Below are 10,205 nucleotides of genomic sequence, written 5' to 3'. Positions count from 1 at the left end.
AAAACAGACTCTCTGTGGGGAGCCACTCCTCCACACACCTAACTTTTCTCTCCCGTTTGTTCTGCAGACCGACGCGTCGGACAGAGGGCTGGGGGCCGTTTTGTCCCAGGAGGTCGAGGGGGTCGACCGCCCGGTGGTCTACATCAGCCGGAAACTGTCGGAGAGGGAGGCCAGGTACAGCACGGTGGAGAAGGAGTGCCTGGCCATCCGGTGGGCGGTGGGCTCCCTGCGCTACTACCTCCTGGGACGCTCATTCACCCTCTGTTCGGACCACGCCCCGCTCCAATGGCTCCACCGCATGAAGGATACTAACGCCCGGATCACTCGGTGGTATCTGGCCATGCAGCCTTTTAACTTCAAGGTGGTCCATAGGCCGGGGACGCAGATGGTTGTGGCGGACTTCCTCTCCCGCCCTCTCGAGGGAGGGGGGGGGGGAGTAAGCTAGGCCGGACGGCTCCCCGGCCTAAGTCGGGCGGTGGGGGTATGTGGTGGCGGGCGTGGTTTCAGCCCGGCTGCAGGTGGGAGAGCGGGGGAGTGGCTCGGGGAACGGGGCCAGCTGGAGTCAATAACAGCCAGCTGGGGATAATTGTGTGCGTTTTTTCCCCTATTTGAGCAGTAAGGCGGGGGTGAGCGGGGAACAGAGCGGGCTGGAGCGCCGACAGCAAAGCAGACAACGCTGTGTCAGTAAACCAAATAAAAACCGTGTTCCGCAAATACGACAGTGTCCGTGCCCTCATTCCGGAGAACCCGGCAACCGATAGCCAGAGTCGGCTACACTCATGTTGTCTAACGATGACACGGATGGGTTTACATTCTACATACTCGAAAGCTTGATCTCGTACAGATTAAAAATGATGCTTTGTTCGTCAGTATCATATCCTTTATGTTCATTGCATGTATTTCTTATCATGTAACGCGCCAAATTAATTCTTAGTATTGTGGCGATTTTAATTATGAACAGGCTGCTGTGGGCCGTGGCCTCCGCCGGAAACAAAAACATCCAATTTCAATCCAAGAACTCGTTACTTAACCCAACCACAAACATCCCCATAAAGTGGCACTAGGGTGATTGACATAAAACGTTGTGAGCCCTTCACTGACCCTCTAAATTCAGTAAATGTGTAACCTCCCTCACAGAACATGTCAGTCCGTTACAGTATTATCAGCTTTAGTATTAGAGTGACAGGAGGGGAAAAGTGTTGATAATGGCCTGGGATTGGCAACGGTTAGGCTCCACATGATGTTTGCTATTTCTCATAAAGCATGTTAACAATCCATGGGAACTTTTCAAAATGGCAACATCTGACAGCGTGACAGTGATTGCAAAATCACTTAACAAAAAAAAGAAAAAATGGAAAAACTGCAACAAGAAATTAATATTGGAGATAACGTGAACTATTGAAAGAAATGCTATATCAATAATATCTTAAACCAATAAAAAATAGGTGAACACTCTTGAATAAGTCCATTAATGACTAATTTTAGTTGTAATATTCTCAAACCAGTTTGGCCATTTAAGCCCTGATGTTTGACAAGAATCCCCAGTAGCGCAGCCAATGAGACCTGGTTAAATAATAGTGGTCTGCTTTTAGCTGTTTAGTATCTGAACAGGGATATTTGGAAATTAATTCTGTTTTGTGTTAATTTGTCCGTTTGTGCCGGTCACATAATTGGATTTTTATTTTCAAACCACATTGCTGGCAAAGTAGCACCTTGGGATGTTGATGTTAATGACCCAATTCATATGTTACTTTCCAAAACATTTCTCAACACAATAGGTACACGCAGCAATGCAGGCTAATCCAAGATGAAAAAGAAAGCTAATCATTTTATTTGTCATACTTATGTTTAAATCAGTACGCACCAGAAAGTCCATTAACTGATTAAACAGCGGGGATGCTGGCAACTTACCTCAGACCCTGATTAAGTTGGGATTGAAATCCATGAATGAGAAACTCAAATTAAATCATTTGTGCTTAAATGCTGCTGCCCCCTGGACTAAGGTAATTAATAATTAGACCGCAGCCCACGCAGAGTTCTACAGTTAATTGCATTTAGCCATCGACTACACAAGCGCTGCACAGGCTGGAGAAAAGGAAAGAAATTCATCCATCCGGTCGAATCGTACATCTCACCTGAATTCACGCTGCTACCTTCACGGCCGAAGGAAATGACTCAGAAACGGACTCTTTGAGCATTAAAGGTCATAGCTGAAATTGCTTGGGTGCTTGAAATAAATAGTAACATTCAAGAATGTAGACACAGAAGAAAATGGGTTATTTATGACCCCTCGCTCCCAGCACAATGAGCACACGACACACTGTACGCCTGTGAATATTTCAGGGCAGATAAACCGCGGCGCTTGAGGCGGAATGTAACCACGCCGTCCTATTGATTGAATTAAAGACCTTAAGTTGAGTGCGTGAGTTGCGGCTGAGAGACATTCGGAGTCACACAATCGATTCCCTTCGGCCGCTGAGGACTAGAAAATGAAGCCATTTTGCCGGTGCGTGGAGCATGGAGGGCTTTGGAGAGGCATGTAAATAAAAGACTCTGAGGACGCGAGAGGGAGGAAAAAGGAGAGTATATAAATGTCTGGCCTGTGCTGGAAGTGAGCAGTGTATCAAAATCACATTGTATACTGTGGTCTTCCATGGTCGTCTAAATTGCTGTTTAATGTTGTTGATACCATAGTGTTTTTGTTCAGTCTATTACTTTATAAGCAGGAATGCAGACGAGATGACACATTATAACCTCTTTAGATGGAGTAGATTCTAAAAGATGTTCAGACAATTACAAAAGGACTATATAAACAGTACAACATTATCAGAAATGCAATTATTCACTAAGACTTTTTTTCTTGACACTGGGACCTTAAAGCAAAGTTACAATGTTGAACTCAATGTTGAACAAATTAGCATTTTTCATTGCTCAGTAACCTTATGATAAATAAGCCGTCCCTTTTTTTAATTCCATCCAGTCTGATGTGATTCATTGTCATCCAACATTTCAAATTCAAAGTGATGCAATACCACCAATACACGTCTAAAGGGAGTACTTTCTTTTACCTTTTGTTCAGCCTTCATTTTTCGTTTCATTGTTGCTTTGACTGAAATCATGGTTTGCGCTTTGAGTCTGGAGCCCACTGATATCAGAGGAAGGGCTGCTAGAGTGCAAGTAATAGCTTCAACCACCACACTGTCATCGGAATCTCTTTGTTTGCCTTCATTCATCATCCACTTGAATTACATCACTCATCTGTGAACAATGTTGTGAATGCAAAGGCTTCAGGTGATAATCTTCCAAAATCGGTTCTTGCCAAAACAGAGCAGCCATTAAAAACTCATTCATTCCTCCCATTGTCTGCAGCCTTGATTTGTTGCAAGTGGAAGTTCAAGAAAAGAAAAAAAGGTACCAAGTAAATATTTAGATTTTTCTAGCAGACAGACCAGTAGGAATTCCTCACAGTTGGAGGGTTTGCAAATGCTGTGCTAAGCTGGTTAGTGAACAATATGAACGTGAAGGCGAAGATTGATTTCGGTTTTCACACCAACTGAATACAGGAGGCGTCTTGAGTGTTGCACATCCTTGTGATCCATGAGGTTCAATGGGGAAACCTTTACTAAATGTTCTCACCAAATGAGTTATTGCGTGTACCACTGTGATGCGTGCAATGACTCAATTCTTATTTTGCCAGCTTAGCAGTGTACTTAGTTTCTCCCAGTCTGGCTGATTGACTCCCACTCGTTAGTCGTTTCCTATTGCCCTTCACTTTTCATTGCTCTGGGAACATCTGGAGGGTGATGCATGCAGCTGTGGGTTATGTGAGCAGGTGGGCAGAGTTACTGCTCTAGTCATCCTTTTAGGTCTCAGATTTGAGCCATATTCTTTTTAGCTATGGTGCATATGACATGATTCCTATTTGCCATCATTACTCTTAATAGTACATTTATGATTAAATCATTTGCATAATGAATGATACTTTTAACATTAAGAAATAATTTGACAAACCGCCATGAACGTAGCATCATCATCTGACCATTTGCACACGTATAGCAGCCACCTTTTTTTGAGGGTGCAGCTTGACAAACTCCTTATATTGCCTATGGCTCTTTCAGAGGAACGAAAATCTAATTTAATGGAAATATTTGGGATTCACAAATTCACATTTAGCTGATGCTGTCATCCAAAGCAACTTTCAATAAGTGCATTTCAACCATAAGGATACAAACCCAGAACAAGAAACAAAGGGTTATTTCATCATTGTGCTTTGCAGTCAGTTGATCTTATCAGCAGCTGTTGAATCCTAATCTAATTTGCTGCTGAACCAAACCAGTGATTTCAATCACATGGGTTTAATTGTTCCGTTTTGATTTGTTGCAAGAGCCAACACGATTGTTTTCATTTCAAATATAAGTACCCCCACCCCTTAATAACTTTGCTTTTTCTGATTTGTTTGCAAAAGGATGCGGCGCGAAGAATCAAGTGAATCTGCAGCTGGATCTGCAAGCGACGTCCTGCGCACACATCGACTACAAATCAAACCGTCTGACCGCACATCATATATTTAAACTGATAATACATCATTCATATCCAAGACAATTTTAGAAATGTTTTGATTCATTTTAAAGGGACAATCGTCACATTAATTCAATTCCCCTCCAGCTAATTCTGGGATGAAAGATTTTTTTGAATTCTAGATGAACTCTTTTAATGGGATGCACGTCAGATGTGCAGCGTGAAAGAGAGATTACAGCTGGATATTCCTGGGTTTAACAACTACAAGTAGAGTCACCACTGAAATACAGAAGATCCCTGATTTCCACTAAAGAAAAGGGAAATGTTCACACCCTGTAAATAAGTTCTTGATGAACTTTAAAAGTTCACGGATCCAGGTGACATACTGCACGACCGGAGACATTTATTGCACACTTGCAGATACAGTACATACTGTTGTGAATCAGCACAGATGTTACTTCTCCAGCAGGACAGATGTGCCTGAGCAGTGCACAATCAATGGACGATGTGCAGGCCTGGACCAGCTGGCCCCCGTGTCACTGTGACCGTAGCCGATGAGACAGGAAGCATTACGTGGCCACATGGCAGATGGTACAAATGACCGTCTGCATCGGCTCAAGCCGAGCGGATGCTGCTCACAACTTTACTTGTTCGGTTTAATTTAATCCATTAAACAAACTAAACAAGTTCTGTGCTACTCAGTTCATGCTCTGCAGCACCAGACGTACCGTATAATACCACAGAATACAGACTGCGAGTCGTATATTGATGCAAATATTCACTCTATTAAGAAAAAATAAATCACGTTTTGAGAAATGCAAAATGAAGCCAAGAATAAGGTTTTATAGATAAAATGTGGAAGCAAAGAAAACTCAACACTCAAACAGTGTGCAGCGCGAGGTATTTCTAAACCCTTTATTAAAAACTTGCCAGCCGTAACATTTAGACAACGACAATCATCATCCTTCAACGGTGGTGATTAGTGATGCCTAAAAGCCGTTGTGTCCTTGCTGGGTGCGAGCGTGTGCCAGAATGAGAAGCAAATTTTGAAGTGCTCTACAAAATGCTGCAAAATAAAATACCCAAAAGTGTAGTTCTCCTACCTTCCAGGACTTGGCCTGCTGCACAATGTCTGCTTATACACAACAACTAATGGAGGCTAATTTTGTTGTTTATTCAGTTAAAACACGCGGAGAAAAACGGAACAATGTGTAACATGCAAGCGGCCTTGGTTTTCCTTCAAATCAAGTTGCTTCTAGGGACCTTGAGATGTATCGAGACCATCTCATCACACAGCCTTCCGTTGAGCATGATGACAACATGCATTTCCTACAACATCGACCCATCATTTATCCAGTGTCCAAACATTCTTTAATCTCCATTCTTTAATCTCTCAGACAGCACCAGCTCACCGGCACCAGGTGCAAATCCACAAAATGTGAGCTGCGGTGAGCTGGTGCTGATCACCGGCTTCCGTCTATCCGCCCCCGGCTCTCATCATCCATCTGTGGTACAACGCAACAAAGAGAGAAAGAAGAGTATCTGCGGTGGAGGGAAAAAGTTGGGAGCAAAGCAGCAGGAGGCATCCACAGAAAAGCTCTGAAAAACTAACACCGCAGGGATGTCGGCGAGACGGATCCAGAGGAAGCCATGTCTGCATGACAGGGAAAAAAGGAAAGAAAAAGAGGTACAAAGTCCCGACAACGGGAGTCCGACTGTTCGATGTCGTTACAAAGAAACCTATTGAGCTACAAGAAGAAATTCTATAAAAATATATTTATAACATCATGCATTCTGGTCTAAAACAACCTTGAATCTCAGTTGAGTTCTGTGTGCTGCAATCCCTTCCATACGATTTTTATACAACTTGTTTTAGGCATTTCATTTTTAAACGGTATGTTAGATTAATATCGGTCCATATTTTGAGTTTCTGTATGAACGGGTACAGCGTCAATTGAGGAAGGGGAAGGCACTTTAAGGTTGGGGGATCAAATGTTCTCAATGTATTGATGCGTATTGATCTTGATGTTACCCAGTGGCATTTAGTAAATTAATAGGCTGCAAACTTCTAGTACAAATACTGATGGTCATTTCATCGTTAGAAGCTGTTAACCTACTTGCTTTGGCATTTCACTTCTCAGGCGGCTCAGCCTGACACGCCATCCTGGGCAGATGTGTGTGCGTGTGGTGCTCACGGTGTGTTTGTGTTTATGTCAACCAGAATCCAGAAGCTTTGAGGTTGGAAACTGTGATGGAAGGTTCTAGCATCCAGAAGCAGTCACTGGACTGCAGTCAAACTAGCCCTCACTTTGTTTCTTGGTAGGTGTATATACTAAGCAGTACAGTAATGTCAATCGTCATATCATTGAGAACACATTTCCACAGACTAATCGGATTTCAAAATGTCAGAACATCACCTCAGAGTGCTCTGATCCTTCTGTTAAAAAGGTCAAGCTGGTTTGATCATAAGCATCAAAGGGTTTAATTTAAATAGTCGTGGTGGTGATGATGGAGGAAACGGCTTTGGGGAAAAAGCTGTTCCTCAGCCTTCGTCCAGGTTTTAATAGTCCTGAAGGGTCTTCTGAAGGCAGCCAGCACACACAGTGTCCAGGTCAGGGAGGGTGACTCACAAACATCTGTGCTGTTCCCTGCTGTGCAGCTGGCATACCACACAGTGAAGGATGCTTTTGATCACACGTGTCTCCAGGTGAGCGAGGGCTGTATGAAGTGTGATGGAGACCACGTCCTCTGTAGATCGGTTTGCTCGGTACGCACACTGGTGGCTGACCAGGTCAGCTGGGAGTACTTTCTTAATGTGCAATAGTATCATCCTGTGGAAGTGTTGGGGGGCCCTCAAAGGAGATCACGCTACATGAATCAAGAGTCAACTGGCTCACATTTAAAACATTTGAAAAGTATTGAATAACTAAACTAAGTGATAAGGACTACAATTAAAAAGTGAAATACAATGTGAATAGTGAAATATTTTGCGAAATGGAGAATTCCTAGTACTAGTACATTTTAATTACAACACAACATAAAAGATCACAGTTCTTCATGAAGTTTAACACAGTTTATGTTCAAGATTTGTCTCACTCAGCTGTCTTGCATCTAGTTGTTCATCGAATACCTGACAGGAGAAAAAAAACTTAAAAAACCCTCTTTGGGGATAAAATTGGGAGAAATCCATAAAGGAGGGCAATTAGCATCCGTCCCCAGATTTTAACATAACGTGACAGGCTGTCAATGTGTACATTAATTATATGACTTGTATGATAAATTGTGTTTGATTCATATTGCATTCACTTCATCCAACATGCTAATGTAATAACTAATATCTAACATCACACAGACTACAATTCTAGCACTTAACATTCTTACCTGCATTATTATTTCTACCACTAGGTGTGCACTTTGACTTCAAACCCTAACAGAAGCCATGGTGATGGCTGGGATGAGAAGAGGTTGACGATGGTGGTGAACTCGGCTGCTCCTCTCCACATGCTGGCTCATTGTTCTCAAAGTGGCTCTCAATGTGCTGCTTGTACCTGTGCTTGCCTCTTTGATGCCCTTCTTAAGGTCCCTCCAGCGGTCCCTCTGGGCATCTCTCACATTTCTGTACAGCCTGGGTTTTTGATATGGGAACCCTAGGAAACACCAGATCCATCTCTGTCTCCCTTTGGGGAATTTCTGTGGCCAGCGTTCGCACTAAGACCTCTAAAAGAAATATGTAAATAGAACATAATTTAAGTGATTGAAAGGTTTGGACAGACTCTCATGAATGAGATGGTGTCCAAACTTTTGACTGGTACTGTATACATAGACTTTTCCAACAAAGCATTGCATAAAAGCAATGTAATATCTATTATTGAGTAGTAGGTTAAGTAGGTTTAATAAGGGCACATGAGCCCCTGGACAGGTCCTTGATCAAGCTACTTGTCCTGAAAGTGCAAATCTTTCAGGACGAGTGGTCTTGAAAAAGGCTTCTTTAAAATTTAGACTCCAAAGAAGCATGAGGAGAGAACGGGCCGGGAGAAGGAAGCCTTTGAAGGAGAGCGACTCGAAACAGCTTAGGGACAACAGAAGACATTCCCCTGAGGGTTGCCAATCACAGTGAGGATTCAGCAGAAATAGAAATTGTGTTTCTCATGTTAGAGGCAAAGACTTTATTTGATTGGGTTATCTCTTTCCCATGGGCCATGACAACCTAGAAATCAATAGCAGAACAATGTAAGCAATTTCAGTGAGTGACAGGGGCCAACAGCTGACGAAAAGATGGGAATGACTTATTTGATCATGGTTGGAGTTACAAGGTAATTCCCCCCCTGTATGCGGCTGCAATCCTACTTGATAAAGCTTCTATGAAGACACGTCAGGACTAAAATAAGTCAATGGATATTGCAAGAACAAAAATATAGAACATAAACGTGTGCATTACTGATGACAGTCACCGAAGTTATTTAACCTCACAAAAGAAAAAAACATCTGGAGATGACTAGTGGGATGTGGTTGGTTTGTTTGAGGGTTGACCACCGGAATCCGGCATTGTTGCCACAGAGCCAACAGCCTCAGCTCTTGGTATGTTGTTGCTCAATAGTCGACGGTCTAATATCTACAGAGACTAAAGATTACAGGCAGAAGAACCCTACGTCAGTCGCAGGCTTTGAGTTGAATGAGAACATAGTCCATGAGGGCTCACGGCTGTCAGATCATACGGTGCTTGAAGGCTCTCACGCAGACATTTGAGCCCTTTACGCACGCTAAATCGGCATTTCTGCAGACTTTGCCTGAGGAAGTTGCCCGCAATTTATAGACTGGTGATGTTAAACACAAGGTAACCGGCGAAAAAAAAAGGGTTAAACAGGACGGCTCACGGGTGTTCAGATAAACATTACAATGAAGGATTTAAGATGGTACATGAAAAAGAACATGAGGAATGGAAGCAAATGCTATATTACACACCTGGTTAATCCTGCACAAGCAATCCTGCTTATTGAAGCGGTTTAGACACAAATGAGTGAATAAATTATTTGACCTACTCAACTGAATCCAAGGGCAACTCCAGCTGATGAGGAATGTAATATAATGTGCAACATCCATCATGTTCTCAGTGTCTTTTTCCCCACATGCCTCATTTTAAAATAATGACGTAGCAGCTTTTGTGTTTAACACCAACACTGTTTTTTTTTTTACTTCCACCTGAATTAGTTAAGTGAGCATAACAAACCCTTTTGCCACTTGTGAATTCTCCATGTGTGGGCAAAATGTTTTTGTGGACAAACATTTGTATTTCAAGAAACCATCGGCATTTCACTCAATTTATGAGACCACATTTATTGTGCTTTCACTGAATGTTCAAAAACAGGAAAAACAGCAGAAGTTCAGCCAGGCACTTTATAACCTACGAACATGTAATCTGAACAATAAAACAATCCATTATTCTTTGCCCTTTTACGCCTCCTTTCCTGGTAGCCTCTCTGTTTCTGGCAGTTTCTACATGCAGCTGAACGTCATTAATCACCGCTAAGTGCAAGACATCGAGCTCTGAATCCTGTTTTCTAAATCCGGTATGAAGGGAAGCAACACTAAAGCCTCAGGGAGGAAACCTATCAGGAAGACCGGTAATGTACAGCTTGTCAAATCAGTACTATTACTGACTGATGTGTTTCACGGGAGTCTTACACATT

The sequence above is a fragment of the Pungitius pungitius genome, chromosome 13 (genome assembly GCF_949316345.1).
Source record: "Pungitius pungitius chromosome 13, fPunPun2.1, whole genome shotgun sequence".
Taxonomy (NCBI): Eukaryota; Metazoa; Chordata; class Actinopteri; order Perciformes; family Gasterosteidae; genus Pungitius; species Pungitius pungitius.
Note: the sequence above shows the minus strand (reverse complement) of the source record.